The sequence below is a fragment of the Coturnix japonica genome, chromosome 1 (assembly GCF_001577835.2).
Source record: "Coturnix japonica isolate 7356 chromosome 1, Coturnix japonica 2.1, whole genome shotgun sequence".
Taxonomy (NCBI): Eukaryota; Metazoa; Chordata; class Aves; order Galliformes; family Phasianidae; genus Coturnix; species Coturnix japonica.
In genome coordinates, this window is record NC_029516.1 from 53,832,629 (window position 1) to 53,859,204 (window position 26,576).

Here is a 26,576-nt window from a genome sequence, read left to right on the forward strand (position 1 = left end):
GTCTATAAAAATAAAAAGGAATACAAGACCTTTGAAAATTCTCCTGTGACTATATTTACTAATATTCACAAAATAAAAATAATAGTGATGGAAACCAGCAGGTAGATTAGGAAGCTATCAGTACTCACTCATCTGTTTGTTCAGTACTGATATGTGTTTGCAAATGCAAATTTTATGGTGTGCACTTATAAATTACAATGTGCATAATCTTGCATACACAGAGGCCAAATTTGTCCTTTCAGATACAAATGCATATCCAAGAGCTAATAACAACTATGCCTGAGGTCCATGTGACAGCTGTGTGATTGAAATGTGTTGACAAGCCTAGTCCTCCAGATGCTATAGATGCAATGTCCAAAGGTGTTTGAAAGCTTCATAGCACATAAAAGAAGCCAGAAGATTAACACTGACCAAATGACTGACTTGAAGGCACAAATTTTTCTTTCTCTTTGATTTCTTGAAGCCAGTTCCAGGTAGACAGTTTTAAGGAATAACTCTAGATCCCCAGATGAAACAGTTCTCTCAAAGAAAGACATTTGAAATGTGTTTCAATTTTGCAGTTTGTATTTTTTGGGGGAGGAAGAATCTTTAAGTAACTAATTCTATTTTGATCTTTCACACAGAATTTCTTTGAATAGCCTCTCAGTGAATCTAAAAGGGCAGGAAGAATCTGCATGTTATTTCCTTCAGCAGTTTTATGGTACTAGGGCTTGTCTGCTGTCAACCTATATCATGTCTTAATGTGTGATTTGCACTGTTTGTGGAGCCTGGCTTTTGAATCTTTGTGTTACCATTTTTTTTTTTTTTTAATTGTCTAGTAATTAAGATTTACAATGAAATCAATATAGTTGTACAAATAATTACGGTCAGTATGAGTCTCCTGCTTTTTGGGGATCTTACATTATTAGGGGCACATAATGATAAAGGTGTTGATGCAGGCAGATGTTTGCCAGAACTTTCTCTAGTGCCATCAGTGTCGACGTGTCCTCATTCATGATTTAAAATTGTGCGTATTTATGAATCACTTCCAGGTGATATGCCAGGGTGCTCTGTTGCCAAGACAAACAAAACAAATGACAAAATTGTCTAATTCTTTTTTTTTAATTTTTTTTTTTTTTTTTAAATAGTACAAGGGAGATTTTGTTTCTGAATTCAATTCTATGTATATTATTTTAAAACCAATTCTCCCTGGAGAAATACCTGCTTTTAAGAGCTTTCCCCAAGGCATTAAAATTCATACAAAATGTAATTTAAAAGGCAGATCACTGACAAATCTGGTGTTTGAAGAATGGTGTTATTTTAAAATGATTTATGATAATGTGATGCCTACTAACCTGGACACTGTGCTGTTCTGGCTCATTGTTGCAAGCAGGACCATAAAACTCAGCTAATGAAATGTTCTACTGCACAGATGAAATACTGTAAAAGTCCAATCAGATTCATTATTTTCCTTTCTTTGTTTTCTTCTTTTTTTGTCTTTTTCTTACTTTCTTTTTCTTTTTTTTCCCTCTTACTCCTACTCTCTTTTATTTTTATTTTTTTTATTTTTTTTTTTTCTCTTTCTTTCTGGTTTCAGTCTTCTAGCGGTTTTGTGTGCGTGTGCGTGTATATGTGTCACTGTCAATCCTAAACTTATACATCATGCCTGATTGCCTTTATTAGTAACTTCTTTTTAACATCATTTGGGAAAAACCACTTCTATTTACTTTTTTTCTCTAGTTTTTATTCATTTCTACACATCTACTCATAAAATATTATCATATATGTTTGTTTGTTGAACTTTGTTGCTGTATGTAGAAACAAAAAAATTGGAGACCCTCCCAAAATGCTTCTGAAGCTAATGAGAACTGGATTAGAATATCAGTTTCCAGTGCTCTGCAGTGCTTAATTTAAGAGTTTACTTGATATGTGCATGCCCTTACCTTTACATGGCATTCTGTGTATATGCAAAGGTATTAAATTTACCCTACCATATGTGAATTAAACTTTCTCTGGCTAATTACATTCAAAACGAAAGAATGGACCTAATTTTCTCTAAAAGTGACAAATTTCACAAGAGGATCAAAGTTGTTGTTGTTTTGTTTTGTATTGTTTTTTTTTTAAATACAGAGAGAAATTACTGATATCAATGTGATATTTAAACCTAACCAAATTAGATCTTTGTTGTGGTGTTGCAATAGTAATTATACATTTTCTAAAACTGGAAATATGTTTTCATTTACATATTTTAGGTGAGGGGTTTAAACATCTTTTTCAGTTATTGTAAAAATTTAATGTGTTTATATTTTGTATGAATAAGAGTTTTGACCAAATTAGCAAGGGCTTGCTTATTTTCATAGGGTTCCTCTCCAGTTTAACTTGGCTAAGCAAGTCCATGGATGCTTGGATGGCTTTCCCCGCTGGGGAGGACACCACCTACACCAGCCTCAGGTTTACCTACAGAGCTGTGTATTTAACATTCTTCATCCTGAGATATTAATGGGAAGGATGTCAGCATCCACTCAGCATAGTTTTGCCATCCAGCATCTCAGCTCTTGTTACGGTTAATGGAAAGGTAATCTGATATATCACTTTCTGTTTCCTTTTAGAATGCATGCTTCACAGCTTGTCAAGCATAATATAGATATGACATGTGCAATAACCTTTTCTTTCTTTGTGAATAGAATGCGCTATAATAAAATTGGCTGGCAGAGTTCCGTGAGCCAGAACACTTTCACAAGTAACTTGCTTCATTTAAAACAGAAAGAAGTGGAGATGGAAGAAAAGTCAGTTTTTCCCTGAAGCCAGCAACATACAGGATCTCACAATGCACACAGACACAAATATACATTTTAAATCAATACTAGACCAGTTAATAAATTAATTATAAAAAATGTAGTTTAGAGGCTTTCTTAATTAATTTCTGAGCATTCTGGGACATGCATTACTCTATAAATTGCATTGAAATTAGGTTAACTCAGCAGGTATCAATCACATATCAAGGAGAACAAAGCAACCCTCCTGGAGAGCTCCATCTCTAGTGAGTCTGTTCTGTGCAACTTTCATCTTCCAGTGAAAATCAGATGAAGATAAAACACATGCTTATCATTTTAAACAATGATAAAAGTCTATTTATGTATTTTCAAGCATATATTTCTATATTGTCTTGTTTTACCAGAGCAGATTTTATCAACTTTTTGATAAGTTGCCCAATTCTGATTAAAATATAAGGTGAAAGGCATTAAAATTACACTGTCTGGTTCTAATGTGTCGGGGTTTCTTTTGAAAATGTGATGGGAAAAACAATCTAATTTACCTGGAGATGAGACATAGGCTCTGTTGTTAAAAGGTAATCTTTAAAAATAACTAGTAGGTATGAACACTCTGATAACTGACTTTCTAGGTAATATGAAATCACTAACCATGGGATTCCTGTAACCTTGTTCCCTAGCACAGCTGTATCTTCTCTGTATTATTTTGGCTGACTTTTTCTTCCTTTAGTCCTCTTGCTGTCTTTCTTTTCTTTCTATTAAAATCCTTAGTCTTAAGGTACTAACACAAGAGAATCACCAAAGACAGAAATGCACTAAATTTCTGCAATACATCTTTAGCCCTGCAAACATGTTATTTCTCATTCTTGCAAGCACAATTAATGAACGTTTAGACTTGCAACTGGCTATAAGAAGTTTCCTAGTTTCTTGAAACTCAGCCTTGAAGAGTATTATCATAGGAGAGGAAAAAGGTCTTTTGTAGGCAAGTATTACTGTAGGAAAACTATCAACCACTGCTGTATCCTCTCAAATAAAAACACGTAACTTCATAGTTGCTTAAACTGTTCATAATACTGCATGAATTTTCAAAGACACAATGTTGATGGAAACATCTGAATAGGTTTTGTAGCAGTCCTGTAATTCTTTATATAATTTTCAGACATATTTTCACATGAAGACATATAAAGTATAAGTGCGGGAGCACCTTAAGCACTCTGATTCACTGATGTCTCAAGGAAGTAGCATGGTTCAATGGGTAGGACATTAAATTTGTTATGAGAGCCATGTAATTTTCTGAGCTTTGATTGCAGTGAATGTTAGACACTTCGTGTTTGAAGTTATTCATTTGTAAAACTGGTTTGATAACATCCATGTCCATGCATGTATCTGTGAACGAACACGTAACTACAGTATCTCTATTGAGCATGGATTTGTCGGAAAAAGGGAGTCTTTTAAGATGGAGAATAATACTGAAAAAGACTGGTCCTTTTAGTCTTTTGGTTCAAGAACCTTGCAATATTTAACACTGAGTTAATTTTCTAACTGAAAGCCCTCATGTCATATCAGTTTTTTAGCATTTTCTACTCCTTAAAATGATTTAATTTCCTCATAAATTTTGAGGTAAATGTGGCAGTTCTTCTTTCTGCTACATATTCTCTGTGCTGTGTATTACAGGGATATGAGTAGAGTTTAATAGTATCTTCAAGAATGGCTAGTCACAAAATGTACAGTAAAAATACTGTTTGCTGGAAGGATGAGGCACAGTGGTTGCTTAGAAGGATGCAAAGTAGCAACAGAAATGAAAAATGAGAGAGTACTGCCAAGAGTACATGCATGAATGGTTCAAAGTACATGGAGGTCATGTTCGTTTATTATTTCATTGTCTGTTGTAAAAAAAGAAGATGGCTTCTTAGCACACAGACTATGATTTCTTCCTTCCTGTTACTGAATTAAAAGCTGCTTTGCTGTAATTCTTTCAAATTACTAATTAGGGGGCTATCAGTTATAATCAACCCTGCAACCAAGCAGTAGCTGATTGACAGATGTAATGCTGTGTATTCATTCCTGCAGAAATTCTCCTCTAGATTCTGTGCCCTGCTGTCCTGTTTCAAAATGAACTGTGTCAGCTCTCTTTGTTCAGAAAAGCACAAGCAGGTGGCACAGCTTGTCTGTCAGAGCTTCCACGTGGGAGAGAATGACTCCATCCCAAATTGTACACAGAACTGCACACATCCTCTGTGGTGAAAAACTGTCCCCTAAAAATAACATCTGAAGTTTACCAGGGCTGGAAAAGGAGTCCTTTTGCTAGATCTAGTCTATGCATTATTGCAACAGACTCAAAATAATTTTATTTGCTAATTGAGACTCTTGAGTTAGGCTACTGCTTAGCAATTATAATGGAAGATATGTTCTGCATTCCCTCTTATAAAATATATCTGCCTTTTCTGGAAACCTTAACCAATACTAAGTTCCCATACCAGCAGAAATGAGGCATATTTTTTTACACAAAGTACTTTGTTTGACTTTAGGGAAAGTGTGTCAAGGGCAGCAGAAGAGTGGGTTTTTCATAGCATCTTGGTACATTTCAGGCCAAACATGAAAGGTCCAGCCCTCAAGGATAGAGCAGAAGATACCTGTATGCCTACTGTTCCTGATACCTCTGCAAAGGTGAATGATTGATGCTGATTACATGGAAATGAATCTCAACCCAGAAGAATGAAAAAAAAACCACACCATTCTATTTTCTGAAGGTCACCAAACAATCAAGAGCAAATACTGAACTTCACTTCTCTCCAAGGCAGAATGGATACAAAATTAGAAAGCTGCCTGCAGCAGGTGAAAGGGAAACAGCAGGAATCTGACTAGAGGGACCCCCTCTGGGTCCCCAGTGTACCACTGTGTGTAGCTCTGCCCAGGAGCCATCACCCAAGTACAAAGGCACAGCAAGGAGCAAGCACTACCTGCTCCCTGCTGGTGAGCCTTTCCTTCACATGCCATGTGTAAGGGACTGATACAGTTGTATTACGCTTCACAACTTCCTTAATGTAAATCCTCACTAGGCTTCTGGGGAGAAAGAAGCAGCTAAAATGACTTCTTGTTAATGAAATATGCAATACCAGAGGTACCTTGGAAGGAGATGATGTGCTTTGGTTCTTTCTTCCTGAGATGAAAGAGGCAGAAGTTCAATATCACCAATAATTTTGTGTAAATTACTCTCTGATTGTTTTAGTTTCACACAGCTCAATGTTACTTATTTTCCTTCCGTTCTTGTTGGATTTTTCAGCTATTTTCAGTAGATAAAGGATGTCTCACTGCAAAGAAATGGAAGATACTCTCCACTAAATTTATTTTGGGCAGTAGATAAGAGAAATCCATGAAAATCATTCCAGAGGCAGACTACCTTGAAATCTGTGTGACAGGAATAATGAAATGACTTCATCAAAAACTCTTCACAAATCAGGATCTGTCCATTGCTAGACAGAGAAAAACAGAGCTAGCAATTAACACTGTAATATGTTATCTGTTTCTCCTTAAAATTTAAAGAGATCTGTGGAAGCATATTGCCAGGACCATGTTTTCTGCTTTGGTTATAATCTAGGTCCTTGCAAACTTTCATTTCAAATGGAGATGGTGAAAATTGTCATTTAGGGCTTTTTGTGAACAGATTTTTTCGTCAAACCTTCTTTAAGAAGTGCTTTTATTATTGTGGTGTCTTGTAAAACTGAAAAGAAAAAAAGAAGTATAAAACATAAAGAAGAAGAAATATTAAAAAAAAAGAATAAATTAAAAGACTATAATTTTGAAAGGTGCTAATTCAATAATAAAAAAAAAGAATGCTTTTCAGTTTAGATTTAGAGACTGGAACAATACTTGTACACAACTTTTATGGAAGATATAGTCAAATAAAGAGTGCATTTCCAGCTACATAGTTTGAAATGTGTCATTTAGAATGACTTAAAGACTTCCTTCATGATGCAAAACAGGAAGATGTAGTCTGCTAAAACTTCTAAGAAAAAAAAAAGTGTCATTTTTAAAAAGTATTAATACTTAATATGTATAAAAAAAACCAAAACAAACAAAAAAACAAAACAAAAACGAACAAAAAGCCATATTCAAAAGCAACCAGGAAATATTTCTGTCTGGTGTTTTCATAGCATTCAAAATATTTTGTTACTTGTTTTTCTAAAAAACTTTTTTGATATTGAAGTTTAGTTTCTGGGGGCATGATACAGCTAGAGAGCTGTTAGACATTGTCTATCAGTAATAATTACTATCTTGAGTTGAAGTGACAGTTGCGTCCTTTGAATTCACAAAGAAAATGTGCCAACACTTGGAAGGAATCATGCCAGATGTGGCAAAAGGGCCCCAGGTATAGATCACGATGACCGAAGTCTGAACAACATGCACATTCCAGCCAAGTGCTCTGAGATGCATTTTCAAAGGGAGTTCAGCTTTGTTTGGAACACTGGTGCAGGAGCAACACGAAGAATTGGTCTCCCTGTCCTCACAGTGCATAGCATGCAAGGTGTGTGTAGGAAGGCAGGTGGTGACTTCAGGGGGGGAAGTGGGAAGGGAGGAGGAGGGATTTGTAGTATTAAACAGAAATTATGTGTGGTGGAAAACAAAGGGGCTGTGTTGTGTGTAGATTCATGTACACTTCAGGGAAGTGTAACCTCGAGAAGATCAGATATTGGCAGAAACAGGTGCAGCATGAAGTACCTCTTTGGTGTTGAAGAATATGTCTAACTCCAAAAAAGATTTAGTGGACAGTGTTTAGCGGTATAGTTAGTTGGATGTGCAGCCTATTAGTACAGCACAGCAGAATGCTATGGGACAATTTTCTGTACATAATAAAGGAAGACAACATAAATTCCTTTATATGTCATAAAATAAGAAGCGCAGTGAAGAGGCTGACTGCTTCTGTTCTAGCATGGGAGTAAAATGGAGTTGATGGACACTATTCATAAATTATTTTATAGCTATAATAAAATTTTCTGCTTATGGACTTCTTTAAGAATCCCATATACAACACACTGTAAATGGAAATAGGAATGAGTCAGCCTACTTCTAGTTTTAAGTATGTATAAGCTTTTATTTATTTATTTTTTATTTATTTTCCCTAATTCATAGTAAACAAGATAGTACACAGAACAGTTTCATTAACAACTTCAAAAACTGCAAAATGTAAGCAGCTCTCAACTAATGACTGAAAAGCAATGAGTTCCTCTTGGTTCTGTGGTGGTTATGAGCTGTGCTTGTAAGTTTAACATAAAGGCTGAACATGTTTAGTAAGTAGTTAAGAAAGAAAAACAACCAGACTATGCAGAGAAATTGTGAACTAAAGCTTAGTTCTTGTCATGTGTGCAGCAATGCAAGAATGTGCTTAAGTCTGTGGGATCTGATGAGACCCATTTGTAGATTCCAAGGAAACTGGCAGATGAAGTTGCCAAGCTACTATCCATCATATTTGAAAGGTGGTGGCAGTCTGCTAAATTTCCCACTGACTGGAAAAATAGAAACATAACTCCCATTTTCAAGAACGGAAAAAAGAAGATCAAGGGATCTACAGGCCAGCCAGTTTAACCTCTGCACCTGGAAAGATCATGGAGCAGATCCTCCTGAAGGCCCTACTAATGGAAATGGAAAATAAAAGGGAGGTGATTAGTAGTAACCAACATGATTTCACCAAGGACAAGTTATGTCTGACAATCTTGATGGCCTCTTATAGTAGAGTTACCACATCAGTGGATAAAGGAAGAGCAGCTGATGTCATCTGCCTTGACTTGTGCAAAGTCAGTGCAAAGCATCTGCACTGTTCCACACAACATTCTGATTGCCAAACTGGAGAAAAATGGATTTGATGGATGGACTACTCACTGGATAAGGAATTGGCTGGATGGTCACACTCAGAGAGTTGTGGTCAATGGTTCAATGTCCAAGTGGAGACTGGTGATGAGTAGCGTTCCTCAGGGACTGGTGCTGGGGCTGGTGCTGTTTAGCATCTTTGTAGGAAATACGGACAGTGGATGGAGTGAAGCCTCAGCAGTTTGCAGATGACACCAAGCTGAGTGGTACAGTTGACATGCTAGAAGGAAAGGATACTATCCAGAGTGACCAGCATAGGCTTGGGCCAATGCCAACCTCATGAAGTTCAACAAGGCCAAGTGCAAGGTCCTGCAGCTGGGTAGGGGCAAACCCAAGCGCAGATACAGACTGGAGAGAGAATGACTTGAAAGCAGCCTGAGGTGAAGGATTTGGGAGAATTGGTTGATGACAGACCCAACATCAGATGTTAGTGTGCAACTGCAGCCTAGAAGGCCAACCATATTCTGGGTTACATCAAGAGAAGCATGACCAGCAGGTCAAAGGAGGTGATTCTGCCCCTCTACTCTGCTCTCATGAGATCCCACCTGGAGTACTGCATCCAGTTCTGGATCCCCTAACACAAGAAAGACATTGAGCTGTTGGAGTGGGTTCAGAGGAGGACCATGAAGATGATCAAAGGGCTGAAGCACCTTACCTACAGGGAAAGACTGAGAGTATTGGTGCTTTTCAGTCTTGAGAAGAAAATGCTCTGGGAGAACCTTCTAGCAGCCTTCTAGTACCTGAAGGAGGCCTAAGGAAAGCTGGGGAAAGACTTTTTATAAGGGCATGTAGAAACAGGATGAGAGGAAATGGCTTTAAATTGAAAGAGGGAAGATTTAGACCAGATATTAGGAAGAAATTTTTTACTGTGAAGGTCATGGCATGCTGTAAAACATTGCCTAGTGAGGTTGTGAATGGCACTTCAGGCCAGGCTGGATGGGGCTTTGAGCAAACTGTTCTAGAGAGAGGTATCCCTGCCTACAACTTGGAACTAGATAATCTTAAATTTCCCTTCCAACCCAAACCATTCTATGTTTCTATAAAGAAACAGCCTCCTAATTATAGCTGAAAGAACTGCAAAATCATGGATTGATTCAGTACAGCTCAGTTAATTTGGGTGTATTCCCTAGAGCAATTACAAATGTTGTAATGAGAATAACACAAAATCATGATAAAGTTCTAGGCAGAATTGGATCTATATTTAGTTCCCAAATGAAAAAATACATCAGAATACAGGCAAGGAGTGAACACAGTCAACCTGCATTCCCAACTTGGAAAAGCAGGAACCCCATAAACTTCCCTGGTTTCAGGGAATGATGGAGCAAGGCAAATGCCAGTTGCTGCTAGTGGCAAAGATGGCAGTGAAATTTCCCAAAAATTTGTTTGTAGAATATTGTCAAAAGCTGGGTGAGAATAAGCTCATATTGAAACAAAAACATTAGACATTGACTGGGGAACTGAGTTTAAAAGGGTATTAATTGTATTTTATGAATAATCATTCAAGAATACTCACTTCAGTAGAGGTCATAATTCACAGTTAAAATGCTGCACCCATAAACAAGGTTTTGGCAACAAATAAGCCAAAGACTTTCATCTTGATTTCATCTGTGGGACATTTGCTGTCAGCCACTGGAGAAAAACAAAGCCAGTCTTGTGAACCTATGCTGTTCTTCTTCTTATTTCTTTCCACAGGAGAGCATTTATGTACCTGCAGGATCTTTTTCTAGTATCCTCTGATGCATAAAGAAGATTTGTGAAACAAATAAAAGCTTCTTTAGGCTGAGGTACTTCATGTAAGCTAAGTGCAAATTTAAGATAAATGCAAATATTAAGTTATACTTTACTGGACCATGAATTTCATGTTAATAAACAAAAGCTTGTTAGGAAGGCACTTAACAGTGTTCTGTGAGTAGCTTGTTTTATTAATAACACAGGCATAGAAAACTGAGCTCTTTCCTCCAACCAACTAATCACAAAATGGAAATGTTGGATAGGACTTCTGTAGAATTTGTGCCAGAAGCGTCTGTCATCCATTCCAGTGTGCTACCGAGTCCTAGCAACAGCAGCAGTTTGGCTATGCAGAGACTAAAAATAATAATAAAAAAGAATCAAATATAATTAGTTGTGGCTGGGGTCTGTTCCCCATAGCCAGGAGTAGTGCATGTAATAGCAGCCTCTGCTATAAAAACATCTAAAGCTCGGTGAACCATGCTTGCTACTCACAGGATGCAAAGCTCAGTATAACACTGGAGACCTGCTGTCTATCATCCATTGCTGTAGGAGCCGGGAGAGTGTTTGGGGAAAACAATGACAAGAGTCTGGTCCAAACCGAGACAAGACACCATAATGAAACTATTCTATTCCTGCACAAATTTGGTCTCAGACAGTGACACTGGTATTATTTTCAAAATGCCATCTGGAGACTGGATTTAATTACCAAGACCCAGGCTACCAAGAGTCTTGCAGTTAGCAGAAAGTAGGAAATAAAATCTCTAGGTACTGGAAAAAAAATCATAATATATATTCAGTAGGAATTTCTGTTTAAAGTAGGTAGCACTGACATTCCATTACAGAAGAAAAATAAATAGCTGTTAAAGCACATAGTGTTATTTGTAATCTATTTATTAGAGATCAGAGGGGGAGATAATGAAGAGCCCTGCTGATCAATTCCAATCAGGTGGAGATTCACAGAGGTTACAAGATAAGGCTTGTGTTGTTGATAAGAAGAGTTACAGCTTTTGTTAGCTTGAGGAGGAAGAAAAGGTAGTATCAGAAAATGATCGTCAAGAAGAAGAAGAAAAAATAAAGAACTGGGATTTTCTTTGTAGTTCCACTAGAGAATTGGAAAAAAGTAACAAACACAAAACCTCCCTTCATGATAAATACCACCAAAGAGAATTTTCTAGCTTACATTAAAGCTGCACTTTTATTGCAGTTTTTGGTTTGTTCTTTTTCTGCCTAGTTGCTAGTCTCCATGTGCATATGTACACATATCTGTTGTCTGTAATAAATTTGGAATTCTTTTGCTAGTTTACATCAGATTTGCCAAGGGAATACAAGTTTCATAGATGGTATATTCCTCTAACAGTGAAAACTGGCAGCTAGATATGAATGCATTAATATGTCCTATGGAAAAGACTGCAGTCTGAGCTCACTCTTTTTTAGTTGGCTCTGAATCTACATTAGTGCTTGAGCACAAGTCGCAAAGCAAATAAAACAGGGTCATTCAAATTCGTATGCAATGCAGGAACAAACCATGCTGCTGTTTTTAAGGTGCATATCTTTTCTTGTACTTGCTGGCAAGCTTGAGGGCTCCAAGAAAGTATAAGTTCAAAGTTGTGTTTTCCCATTTTCACCTTTAGATTTAAAACTTCTTGAACCAAACTTGATTGCATCTTTTTTTGTTTTGTTTTGTAAAGCTCTTATCTTCAGATTTTAATAGTGGCATAACTCTTTAATACTCTTACCACAGAGATATTTTCTCCTTGTTTCCAGTTTTTTAGGGTGACATATGACACCAGAAGTGAATTATATATACCTTATCCATGAAGTTCCCTTCAAGTATACCAGGCATTGCATTTGCATGTATAAAACATCCTTTTCTCTTACTGTTCTTCATTCATGTGTTAAAATAGAAATACTTAACCTTTTAAAACCTCACTGAAAGCTTGCATTACATAATCCCTACAATTAAAGCCACCTTCTCATTCCAAATATTTAGACCTCACAGTGGTAATAGCTTGTTGCTGGAATCTATACAGAGGATCAAACAGTAAGACATACAAGTTCATCTTGTATGCTTGATGGAAGGATATTTGCAACACTGAGGCATTATAGTCCTCAACTAAACCATATAATTCCACCTTCCCCCAGAGAAGCAAGAAAATTCAAAAGATCTCTCTACGCGCCTCAGAACTTAGAAGCATTTCTAGGACACCAATTTTGATTTAAAGCCCTTTGCTGCTTTTTCCAGATTTCAGAGAAATCTTTTACTTTCTAGTTCAAGGCATCATAACTTCCTCAAATTACTTTCTGAAGTTTTCTTGCTGTTTTCCTAATCTTTCAGAATTTTCCCAGAAGTGTTGCTTATCAGTTGTAAGCATCCTATTAGTTATGGCCAAATAACTCCAAATAACTTGTTTTTTTCATTCTGCAGGTAAAATGTGGGATTTTTATTTTATTTTATTTTATTTTTTTCTCCTGAAGAAACTATTCTACTTTCATTGGTCAAAGGATAGTTTAGTTCTCTGACACTGAGAGAGGAAACACTTTTCACAGAGAAATTCCAAAAAATGTTTTTATTTACATCTGTTTCATATTTTGCTTTTTCTGTCAGGCTCCTCTGGCCTCCATGAAATTCCTAACCTTTGGAAAAACAAGTATCAGACTTGGGCTATAGAAACAGTGACAGACATGAGCTTCCTATTAAAACTGAACCACACTTTTTTTTTTTTTTTTTTTTTGGTGAAGATGTTGCTGCCGTAAAGGAAAACCTATGCATTCACAGAAGTATGAATTTGTTGATATTCCTCCAAAGCACATTGCTTTTACTTTTTATTTTCAGACTCATTTGATTTAAACCATGCTAAGGAACCTGTGGAAACTTTTGAGGTTCTGTTCTAATTAAACTTCCCCAAGCATTCTCTTGACACTTAGGTCCTCACCGTTACTATCGGACTACAGTATGCACAAGCTTTTACATGACATACAATTTACCTTAGCTGCAACCAAATTAGAAACACCATTGTAAGAGAGGCCTTACTTGTTTAGGTGGGTTTGTTTTGTTTTGTTTTTAATTTTCTGCCCTTGGTGTATTTCAAACAGCATTCAAGCATGCAAAGACATTTAAGAATGAAATCCAATAAAAAACTAATTAGCTAACACTTCTACATCCCTCCAAGGGTCCAGTTTTCATTTGAACTCAGGGGAAAGTCTTTTATTTTAGACTGAAAGACATGTTCCTCCCTAACCAAATTTGAATCAAGACTGAATCAGTAGGCAAGCTACCTATACCCAAGACCTGATTAGAGTACATCCTGATGGAAATATGCATGAAAAATACTGTGTTCAAAAAAAAAAAAAAAAAAAAAGAGAGAGAGAGAGAGAGAAAATAGGATTTATATTTTATATTTAGATAATGTTTTGAAGAAATCCACCAAAATACTTAAAGTTCCACACGAAACACTGAATTCTTGAAATGTTTTCTACTTCAAACTGAACGTGAATAAAACATTTTTCTCCTCTCTGCACAATGATTTTCCAAGGATATTTGTGTCTGAATGCCCAAACTGTTCATTGTGATTATTAACATTTTAATTTTGCAATAACTTTCATTTATTATTATTATTATTATTTTCAATAATTGCATTTTCTATTTTAACTGGTTTTCTAGTGTTTCAGTAAGGCAGTGTATGGTGAAATGTCTCCTTATGTATTTTCTAATTTGCTAGTGCCAAGTTGTTCCATTAAATACAAATAGAACAATGATTGAGGAAGTATTTCAGTACCACCAGGATTTTAGAAGTCAAATAAGCCAGTAAAATTTTTTTCAGTGATGTTACTAACCATCTATTTCACCTATAAAAATGCCATTGCAAAATGTTAACATTTTATGAGAAGAAATGTAAAATTGTTAAGGGATATATTTAAGTTCTGAATTTAATGCATTTCACTACTTTACAAACCACTCTTTTGTGGGTGTCTTTTCCATTTATAGTTTTTCAATGAAATATATTTTGAGATAGACCAAAGAGTGTGAAAAAAAATGGTAAAATGAAAAATTATTTCCTGATGAAAAATGCCATCTTCAGATGAGATCCCATATTAACAGACAATATGGTCACAATGAGCTTAAAGGGAGCTGAAAGTTGAACACTGTGCGTGATGGAGATGTGGAAAAGAAGGTAAAGCCTGTTAAAAAATATAACCAAAGATTCCTGTATCTCCTAGAGAAGTCCCACTCCATGACTCCTGCTGCCTATAGTCAACAGGTTGGAGGCTGTTCTGTCTCAGCAAGCTCAGTAAACCTCTTAGTAAATCTGAGAAACACAGCTAGCTCAATATCTTAATTAACTCTATCATCTCAAGAGAGTATTGTACTACAGAGTGCATTTTTATAGCCTTTGGTTAATGAATTGTCTCTCATGTATGAAGATATGGACTTTATTTCTCTGCAGTCTAAAGTCAGCAGAGAGCAGGCTGCCATCTGGATGCACTGTTCTGTAGCCTCCTCCTAGATCCCTTTGCCCCTTTCTGTCATCAAAATGAAGAATTATGATATATCATAGGCTTGTGTTTTGTAGAAAGTCCTCTGTCTTGTTTCTGAGACAACAGGCTGTGTCTGTGAGGGGTTTCAAGTCCTCGATATTTGTGTATTCTAGGACTGTGCTAAGGGAATGCAGCAGGCAGAGCACTGATTTTTCTCTCATTATTTCAGCTGCCTTTTTTTCCCCAACCAGTATTAAAACAGACAAATAACATCAACAAAAATAAATAATGTGATGAAAGAAATAACAGGTACAGAAAAATTCAAGACAAGTATGGATGAGTTATTCATGTTCCCAAATGGTATCCGACAGGACAGAAAGCCCATAAAAATTCAAAAGTAGAGTGGTACTACAAGTACCCACTGAAATATTCTCTAAGAAGCCCTGTGATACTGTAGTGCTACTCACTCATTATTTTGAAATGAACAACCAGAAGATACCGTAATTGTTCAAGTCTTAGTATAACGATTTGACTTCTGCTTTTTCTGTTTTTTTATTTTATTTTTTAAAAAATTTTCTTCCACTAATTCCACAGAAAACTTCCTATTTCCAAGAATACCTTTGCTTTCCCCTTACAATCAACAAATTTCAGTTGCTCACTGGAAAAGCTTGGAATAGAATGTTCATGTCTTCTTTGTTAGAATTTTAATCCTAGATTAATGTCCAGTTTGAAGTAGCAGAAGGGCAATTATGGAGTAGAGAAATAGTGATTACTTAAGAGTAATTGCAACAAAGGGTTATTACATTAGCATTGTACAAAATTCTTTATGAAAATTACATTGTAGAGGATATTTTCTCTAGATTAATATGAAACAAATATAACAAGAGGTTATATATTAGTGAAAATGACTAAATGATCCTGTTATTCACAAAAAGCAGCTGTTCAAGCAGATATTAACTTCCCTAATTATTTAACTATATATATATATATATATATTATATATAAAAATATTCCCAAACTTTAAATAATTCTTGCAGTTGATAATGCTGTGGCAGTCAGATAAATGGAATAAAAATCTGGTCATTCATCCTCATGATTTGTTATTGCTAAAGGCAATTAAGATTTGCAAATTTTGTAATAGGCTCTGGTCTTTTCATCATTTGCTTTACACTTGTTAATTCTCAGTAATAGAAGCTACCCCTACTAACAGTGCTCAGGGTAGATTACACAGAGGCTCAATTTCTTACACAGGTTACATGTATACTCATTATCAGTCAATACCCCTATCAGTCAGGGCAATGCTTGCTCATTTAAATCTATGCAAACACCAGTCAGAGCAGTGGAGGTACTGCAGTTTTATTCAGAAATGTTTGCTGCATCATCAGCTTCCAAATGATAGTTGTACTCCCCTGCTTTGAACTATTAGAAAAAAATTTTTCCGTTTTTCAAGCCTTCCAAAACATTTTGAGAATGGATGCTTTTGTATAAACATCCACTTGTCATGAAAGTAATGCTACACACATCCTGTGAAAAATACAGGATTGTAAATCATTTTTTAGTATTTCTATTTTTCAATAATTATATTCACAGCACGCATGTGAAGACAATAAACAATTTTGCTGTTACAGTAAGGCAATGTGAGATTTTTGGTGCCGTATTCACCGCTCATTACTCTTTCTCTACTTTTTATGCAACTCCTATTTACCATGTTGCATAAAGACAAATATTGCACTTATCTTTCACAACGTTAATCAAGGTATAAGAAATCATATAATAGAAACAATGCTTAAAACCCATATTCAGTCTTCATCATTTATATCTCTCCTCTGCTGAATGTTTCCTTGTTCTAAGTTGTTCAAGATGGTGAGATAGCCTGAGAGTCAGGAATAAGTTTTTGGTTTTGGAGTTCATTTAGCGTTTTTGAGTAAATTATATGCACAGTGACTGTGTTCTGCCTGCCCTGTTCTACATCAGGAGTAGTTTTATAGTGCTTTGTAGTGAGAGCTTTTTCCTTTATATCAAGTTGTTCTTGCCAGAATAGAGCAACAAATTTGCCACATGCCTATGCCAATTCCAATCTTACATCACAACAGTAATCATTAATCATATCCATAATATTCATCGTCACTCAAATTTACTGAAAAGAGGGCAATTTAAATGCAACAATTTATGCTCCAATATGCTCTAATTTTAAATCTGAAGCAGCTCAGTGTGTAATTTTTCCAAATGACTGTAATTCTTACACTAGAATAAATTATATCTGAAAGGGAATTTTGAGCATATTTTTCTAGGATTTATGCTTACCCTGAAACTCTCAGAATGCCTTCTAAATATTAATCTCAGACATGGAAAAGGAAGCAGAGATCAATTACCTGACCCAAGAATTGATGTCACTGGTACAAGTAAGAATGACACAAAATAAGTTCATTGTATCATCTTAGTTTATTAACTTCCAGAAGATGAGAAAGGAAATTGATTCAGGAAACTGAATCGAAATTAAGTGGTAGGTGACAGGTGACAGTATTTTTCAAGATTCTGTAAAGATAGAAAAAACTAATGATAGGTGTAACAAAAAAATTAAAAAAAAAAAAAATACATAAAACAAAGCAATAACATCTTTCAGAACACCCACTTAAGACACACTGAACTGCTATAGAAAAATCTATTATTTTCTTCTGATTATTGTAGCATACTGATTTGAACTGAAAGCCAGTCTTTAACTAGTAAGGACATGAACAACAATACTTTCAATATTAAGGTTACGTTCAAGAAAGAGTTTATATCCAGCGTGAAGGATGCAGTGAACACACCAAATATGATTTTTGTGGGGATTTTCTCCAGTCTTGTTCCGTGTCCTTAACTCATGACACACTTAAACTGCGGATCATTAGCAGTTGGCAAGCATCTTGCAGTTCAGTCTGATCCGCAAAGAGTGAGTTCATTTCATGAGTTAATGGACTGATTTGGAAAGAAACCACATCAAGCACTCCAAAACTTCATGATGGGAAGCAACATGCAGAAAATGGAGACAGCAGAAAAATTCTAAAGCACTCACAGAAGACATGAACTAAAATTCTAATGTCAAATCCTCCCAGGTTACACCCATCACCTTCCATAAAGCAAGGTAGCATCATTTACATTACTTCAGAATATGTACTTTATTTATGTCGTAATCTATGAAAAAAAAATAAAAAATAGTATGAGGCTATTGGAGACATTGAACATGGAATAAAGTAACATATAATTTACAGAGAGCAATTAAGCAAAGTACTGTACGTTAGGAAAAAGAAACTAATTGGCATCATTAAACACCATATATTTTGGAATAAAATATCTTCAGGTTACAGAAACAGTTCTTTGGTTGCCAAGATATCTGGAGAGAACATCTGTAAGTTCAAGTGACATTTTTTCTTCTGCAGATATCACCACAAGTAATAAAAACTATGTAGTCCAAACTAGCCAGTAGATTGTATTTTGCACTTAGATTGCCTTTCAGCTACATCCCTAGTGACAACTGGTGCAACCTATTGAGAGAAGAGTGATTGTTTTGCAGTTCAAGATGAGAATTTAGCAAGCAATTATTTGGTGATATGCATGAAGGATTCAGGTTTTGTTCATTTCAGCACAGCTGCTCTTACTCTATGAGGCTTCCCTTCATTTTGTCACTGGAGTCAGCAAATCTAAACCAGAAACAAGTCTTAAATTACTTTCACACCAGAACTACTTCAACTTCTATTTCTCTTACTTTACACTTTTATCCTGTCCTTATTAGTCATGTTATTTTACCTAATGGTCTATAATTTTTCACATTTCAGTATCTATCAGAAGTGAAAAGAAATATCTGTTTTCCATATCTGAAGGTTATATCTTATTTGGTCTACAAAGTTCATCATAAAACCTTCTTATCAAACATACTTGTATTTCTAATCAGCTAATGCAAACATAAACTTTAGTAACAAATTACTTAAGAAAGGCAGAAGATATTTTCAACATAATTTTATGTCATTTGGCAAAACTTTGATCAACCTTCTTTTATAAATTTTGGTATGTAATTATTAACAATGATGTAACTATTTGAAAGATCACCTATTTATTTTACCTCTAATTGATATCTCTGAGTATCTTAAACTATTAAGGGAAAAACTGATAAAGTTATGTTGTTGAAAAGGAAAAATAAATCAGAAATTTAAATTTTCAGAATTTCTGGTTGTTGTATTTTGTTTGTTTGTTTGTTTGTATTTCCCTCTCTCTAAATTAAATTTTTTTGGTTTAGAGAAAGGAGTTTTTCCATCTGGAAAACACTGTACAATATACAAATTTATCTATTATAGTTTTAAGGCCAGTGAGTGGAAAGAAATCAAATTATGAAGTTAAAATTATGAAATATCTTCCATTAGCACAGAAATATTTCCAGCAATGCTATTTATACAAAATACGTCCTTCCTGATAATCACATCATAAACAAGAAAACAACTTACTACCTTTCTTATTAAGTCAATTTAATGTTTCAGACTTAAAGACAACAGGCCCTTAAAATATGTAAGATAGTATACTTACTTATAAATACTATTTAAAAAAAGTTACTGGACAATTTTAATATGTGACTGCCCATTACTGCTAATTGGTATGTCTTGCAGTAGTACCACAACAACAAAACATATTTTTACTTCAAAAGTAAACCATATCTTTTCATATGAGATCCTTAAACACCTAGAATTGGTGTGCCAAGAATTTTAGTGAAAATGCTGATCATCTCATCTAAGATTGACTGTGATTCTCTATAGTCTGTATTTTCAAAAAACAAGGGCTGATTATGCCCTTAGTATAAAGAAGTAATTAAGTCATAGATTCTTTCTGTGGAGTAGAGAGTCTCAATGGTATGTGGGATAGCTCTTCTCATTGATCTGTGGGAAAATTTCTTAACTTCAGTGATCTCGTTAAATATGGGCCTTTCAAAGATGAAAGGTTAGATCTGTTAGATGAGTCCTACTGTGATTCATTGGATCTTGCTTCCTTGATTTCTTTGAAATTTCCCATTCAGTGATAAGGTGTAAGGTGGTGTACCTTGAACTGCTTTTGTAGTTCAGACAGCTTTTGATAATGCTTCTTATATGGTTCTGGAGATGAGAAGGCTCTGAGGAGACCCCATTGCGATATTCCAATACTTGAAAGGAGCTTACAGGCAGGAGAAGGACCAACATTTTATGTAGGTAGACTGCAATAGGGCAAGGGGAAATAGATCTAAACTGAAAGATGGGAGGTTTAGGTTAGATGTTAGGAGGAAATTCTTCTCTCAGAGGATGCTGAAACATTGACTGGAACAAGCCGATCAGAGAAGCTGTGGATGCCCCATTCCTGGAGGTGTTCCAAGCGTTCCTGGGCAGTCTGAACTAGTGGATGGCAAACCCACCCAGAGCAGAGGGTTGGAACTAGTTGATCTAGAGTTAATACTTAAAAGCTGTATTTTTTGTTGATATATTCTGTGCTAAGGCTTTGAAACTAGGAATGAAGAAAGAGAAGACTACAGGAGAGAAATAAATACAGATGCAGAAACAAATGAGCTACAGTGCAGATGCAGCAGTGCCACATCATAATTGACTAATCTGATATTTTCCTGTTTCAAGAGTGCAGATTTTCTAGAGAAGCAAAAAACAATAGTACTAAACTATTCATTCAGCAGACATCTACTAAAAGGATACAGGAAATTGCTAGTGAAAGTAGAGTAGGAAGATTATTACATGAATAGCAAAGCAAACAAGAAGCAGGATGAACAGGAGATTTCCGTATTGCATTGAAATAGAAAATGCTGTTGAAGAATGGTTTAGTATAATTTTGAAAATTTTTCTACTTAGTACTTTCATTAGAATCACTACTACTAAAGGAGTTTACAATGGCATTTGTTTAAGACACTGAATCACAGACTTGAAGGGGTTGGAAGGGATTTTAAAAGATCATCGAGTCCAAGCCATCACTGAGACACAGCACAGTCAGGAAGAATTAAATGCCTTAGAGACAGTCATTAGAGAGACAGGATGACATTTGATACTGTAACATGAATGCAACTTCGTTTATGAATTAACAAGAAGGACTAAGGGATAAACAGTTTGAAAATACAAAGGTGCTGGAAGATTTCGAGGGTCAAAAGGATCAAGATATGGTTCAGCAAGGTACACAACTCAGGTACCCAGTAAACATGCTCAGTTCCTTTGTTGATAGAAATATCAGTCATTCTAATTATTGTTCTAAAGCAATTCTGTACCAGTGCAATGATACTTTATATACACTCAGCAAAAGCATTTTACTCTGTTGGTGTCTCACTGCCTGTAGAGCATCTTCTCTCTGTTTTGATAATATTTTTCAATTATTAAATTTCTCTAATAGCTGCAAGATTTTGTAAAACATCTTCACTTCATTAATTTAACAGCCAGTGTAGAATTTTAAGTGGCAAATATTCCCAAACTTCAGCAGCTTTGCAGATGTTGCAATGGATAAAACTACAGTGAATTAAGGCATATTAGTTACAGTAACATGCAATTAGTCACATTCAATTACATTTGTTTATTCTGATAAGACTGAAAAAACAATCTGTTATTTCAACAACATGAAAATGACTTGAGATTATCTGGTTTGTGAAGGACTGAATTTTCTACCCTCTTCACTCATACCTGTTGAGAATTTGAACTGCTTTCCAACTTCTTCCTAACCTCCTCTATTCTCTTTTCCCATATTCTGGAATGGCAAGCATGTTTCTGTCCAATGCTTTCTGACTAAAACTGCAACATTTTCTAGCCATGGTGGTTTTCTGAGCCTATTGATTCTTCTAGAAGTCTCACCTTGTTTGACTTCTGAAATTGACTCTAGGAGCTTTTCCCACCCTGAAAATGCTAGTAAAACTGAGACAGGGGAAAATGCGGTGTCTCAACACTTTGTAAAACAGAGAGCTTGAAGTACACATGTTCTGAGCCTTTATTCCAGTGTTGCACAACCAGAAAAGGGAGTTCATTGTACTGTAATTTGGCTTTCTCCATCTAATATGTCTTTCAATTTATTTAAGATGAAAGACCCTGCCTTTTACTGCAAATCCAAGATGCCACTTCATGATACATGAAAAATGAAAGTGAAGACATATCTGTGTATTTGAGAATATTCATAGTGCAGGCTAATGCAGAAAGCAATTAACTTCATCTGGCATACATGAATGATTTAGGGAGTAGGGGACTCTAGATGCTGGAAGTCTCTTGCAATTAAACGCAGAAAGCTTAAATGCACAACATCATTAAAAACTAAAGCAAAACTAAAAGAATTATCGAAATTGCTTATTTTTGTTCTGTGTGCCTGTATTTGTATTCGAACACATGAGTGCTTCCAGGCTCTGTTGTAATCAAAACTACTATTTTTATTTAAAGTACATCCTCTCATTAAGTATCCCTGTATTTTGGTTTTAAAATTATACATATTCCAATTTATGGAACATTTTTTTATTTGATGTTAAAGTACAAGGAACAGAGATACAGAGCAACTGAAATGAATTCTATTTTTTTTTAAAGCAAGTAACAATACTCATTAACTCAGAGAAGTTCATTATATTGTGAAATTCCCTGCTGCTTTGTTATTTGAATAATCAGTTTACAAAATCTTACAAATTGCAATAAAGTTTTGCTTGCAAAAAAAGCAAAAAGTGTTTAGCTTAACTCAAGTACATAACTATAATATATAATCATAGTTATTAGAGTTATATTAGAGTTATATCTGCATATTAGCGTCCTGATGCTTCATTTATGATCAACAGATCACTAAAGCAAGCATAATATAAAGTAGAATAAATATATAATGCTGGATCATTTCTCTTTTCAAATGTCATTCAAATGCTAGCAAAGATCTGAGGGTCATAAATCTGTATTTGAACAGGCATCTGAATTCAAGATGTAGAAGACTGCATCTATGGTTAATGCAGTGAACTGTCACTGGTCATTGAGAAAAGCTCATTTGTAACTGGGACCTCTCTGTGGTCCAAAAGGTGCCATTTTGTCTCCTATTTATTATGTCCTGCTCAGGCTTTTCCACATGAACGTCATACTCAACTGTACTGGGTCATTTGTTGGGTATGCATTTTCATGTTAGAGATCTGACGAATATTCTTCTGGTAAGCAATCACAAGAGACACCATTTTGTCATCTTGGACATCAAGAATCACCTCTAATTATTATCCCTCCAAGATGCTTGGAATATTCCTGCAGGTCCAGGCTGGCTTCCTCTTTTCAAGCAGTGAATGTTACTGGGGCTCCAGAGAAGACGTCTGAGAGCAATTTTGAGGAACCCTATTGCCTGGGTACCATGACTGTCAGCATCTGTCTAGAGTTAGACAGCTTGAATGCTTAGAACTGCTTACCATTTGCAGACACTCTCTCCAGTGATTTTCCCACCTCCTTGTCAGTTTCAGTAGTTTCAAGGCACTCCAAATGCAACATTTCCTTATTAGTAAAGAGGGTTGTCATCCTTCTCTTTGAAGCTGTCCTAGGCATTCAGTATATACTAGCTATACCACGGGTAAGATTTCAACCCCAATGTCTTTTTATCTTTTCTTTCAGGAGTTTTCTATCCTGAGGACTAACTTGTGGGAGAGTTTATAGGCCAGAATGAACCCAAGAGACAATCCCTCAATAAAGCAAACAACAAAAAACATTATATGTCAAGGCTACAAAAAAGCAATCCCCTAAAGGCTTCCTAGAAACAATAGGACAGTAGAGGCTGCTTTCCTCAGTGGCTCTGTCAACACTGCTGAATCATAGAATCCTTTGAGTTGTAAGGGACCTTTAAAGGTCATCTAGTCAAACTGTCCTAAATGATATAGCAACAGAGACTAAATCTTGGTGCTATAGCCAAGCAGTATATTACTGAGTTCTTTTTCCCTCAGCTCTGAGTCAGTGTCTCCACACTGCACACTACTTGGAGGGATCCTCTTTTGTGTGCATTCTACTTGTCTTTATGCCTGTTTACCACGGGGCCCCTCCATAACATGTATATTATGTTTCCTTTTCACTTGCTGCTTGTTTAGCATCTGACTGCATGTACAGTCTCTGAAAAAGGGACAAAGTACTCTTAGTATGCATGCAAGGTTTATGTGGCCAGCACATTTTATTGTTGGCATCTGCAACTGGTGGTCTTGATGACACTGCTAGTTGTATTCATTCAAGACTACATTAAGACTTCCTCTTTTCCTCCCCTCTGTTCAGTGCTGGTTTGAACACATAAAAAGTGCTGAGTATAATGTTGGGTTCTGCAGTATCAAAGGGACTTGTACATGCTGGGATGAGTGCTGCCAAGGAACATAAAGTGATTAAGGGACTGGAGCATCTGTTGTACAATGGCAAGCTGAAAGAGGTCGGACCAGAGAAAGAAATGCTCAAGGGGACCTTTTCCACATGTTCAAACACCTGATCAGGTCAGTAAAGAAGACTGAGCTAGACCTTTCTCAGTGGTGCTGAGGAGTAAGATAAGGTGGAATGATCAAAGACTGAAATACAGGAAGTTTGTTTAAACATGAAATCCCTCTTTTTTTTACTGTAAATGTGATCAAACAGTGAATAGGTTGTCCAGAAGTCTTTGTGCAGACTTTCTGTAGGGTCTCTGTGGATAGCAATTTTCAAAACTAAACTGAACGTTACACTGAGCAAAATCCTTTGTTTCTGCAAGGGGAGAAGGACTGGAAGGACTGGACCCTCATACCTCAGAGAATCTGTTGTTCTGTGATTCTGTATTCAAGGAAAACCTTTCTGGAGTAGTGTGGAGACAAAATAACTTCTCTGATAGGTAAGTGAAATTGATGCTAAAGAAAATCAGAAATCCAGATAATGATGAATTTTTTAAAAAGCAAACATATCCTCTCTGTACATGATTTGTATTCAGTTGAACAGTAGCATTTGAAGAGGCTTCAAAAGAAAATATTCATTTGTAGTACATTGTAGGAAAACATCAAGAACAAACTTACAGTCATCTACCCAACAAGCTGCTAATCTCTGTTCATTAAAAGTCAAAGCAGCACTTCATGAATTTGGCTTTTATATGGACCTCTGAATTTCACCTTGAGAGAAATATATGCATACATACATATATATATGTGCTTCCTGCATGTATTGTCTTAAATGAGGAAATACAAGAAATCTGAGAAGTCTTGGTCAACAAATTTGAACCCCTATTTGGCACAAATGAGAGTCTTAGATTCAAGTTTTAAACTGTGTCACAAAGCAATGCCTTACCAAATCAAACCCAGCTCTGTGCTGTGTGTTATGTTCTATACCCAGTAGCACTCTTACATTAAAATCTGACCAGCCACAATGCACTTCAGATCCCAGTTATCACTGCAGTCATTTCAGTAGGACTCAGTGTGTGTAAGCAATCAGAGAGAAGGGCACTCTCCATGGGATATGAAATATGACAAAAAGTTGTTTCTTTCTGCCACTTTTGTTCTGCTGGAAAGTCTCACGTGGTGAATATGAGCAGAATTCATAAAGTGTTTGAAGACGACAAAATTTTCTTTGTTGAACTTCCTATTCATTGAAAAAAGATTTCACCTGCTCTATATCCTAGATTCACCGGTCTCTTCCAGGCAGTGCTACTGAAAGAATAGGAGAAAACAATGTTGGTCAAATGAGTGCCTTCAGTGAGGATGGACTGTAGGTGACACACACAGCTTACTTAGGAAAATAGTAGTTCCAGCCAGAGAAAGCCTGAAAGGAACGGCAAGTCTTTGAGCCTAGTTAATGGATAGTTTGTTTTTCTTTAAAGATGTTATGTCTACTCTTATAGTGAATTAAAAATGGCAGATACATTTCAAGTGTACACAGTTCATAAAATCTCAGAAATAAAGAGAAGATAGAACTCATTCATTCATAAACAAGTGTAAATTGTGAGTACCGTGCATTTTATGAGTGTTTAACAAGGTATAGATGCATATTCTAAAAACAAAGGAGTAAAAGTAGTAGTAGTAGAGTCAAAAATAAATAAAAATTGTGGAACAAGGTAAAGGTTGGCCACAAGTTCTGTGTTCAACAGCATTGCAGTTCTTATACTTGTTATAGCTGGTGGCACTCATGTATTCTTCAAATAAAGATTTAAAAGTTGACTTATTATGTTCAGCTTATTAGGAAGTAAATGCATCCTAATAAGTCTCACTTTTTTTATCTGAGATTTCAGTAAATGCTAACTTCCAAAGACAGGTTCACTGATGAATTGCTGATGGCTACATTGCAACAACTTCAGCTGTGTATGATAACTTGACAAACCATGTACTTATAATGAAAAGTGTAATTTTATGTTTCTTTAGTGACTGCAGTCTTTTCTCATTTTCAAAGATATGCATGTAGAGTACTTTTTAGGTTATTTAAAATATTTCTTTTCTTCAAAAAGGTATCTGCACATCTCTCCTAGTACTTTGTGCATCATCATTCATTCCTCAATCATGCTAGTGGAGTTCTTCGAGGCCCCCTTTACTTGTCTCTGGAAAGGTGAGTATAAGGATGACCACTTGTTCTGGCAGCTTTTTAGTAGTCTGAGTCTAGGCAAATACACCCCTCTCCAATAGGCCCAGTCAAGTTTTTTTATGGTTTTTGTGTTTAAATTAGAGAGATGATATTGTCCTCATCCAAAGACACAAACTACTTGCCAACAAGCAAAGCTTAAAATCAATGAAAAAAATCTTTTTCTACCAAGCTGAGGTTTATTTGCCGATTTTAAATAATTAAGCCTCACAACACT

General features: G+C 35.8%; 1 long non-coding RNA gene across 2 annotated transcripts in view; it reads left to right on the plus strand.

Annotated features, from left to right (window-relative positions):
• LOC116653623 overlaps positions 1 to 26,435 on the plus strand; it is a 28,947-nt gene extending 2,512 nt beyond the window's left edge. The window contains exons 2-4 of one of the 2 annotated variants that reach the window (XR_004307813.1): positions 2,340 to 2,554; positions 24,516 to 24,632; positions 26,229 to 26,435. This is a non-coding gene — a long non-coding RNA (uncharacterized LOC116653623). Of the gene's footprint in view, positions 1 to 2,339; positions 2,555 to 5,338; positions 6,924 to 24,515; positions 24,633 to 26,228 lie in introns of those variants that run through there. The other variant, XR_004307814.1, reaches the window with a different exon arrangement.
• The last annotated feature ends 141 nt before the right edge of the window (positions 26,436 to 26,576 follow it).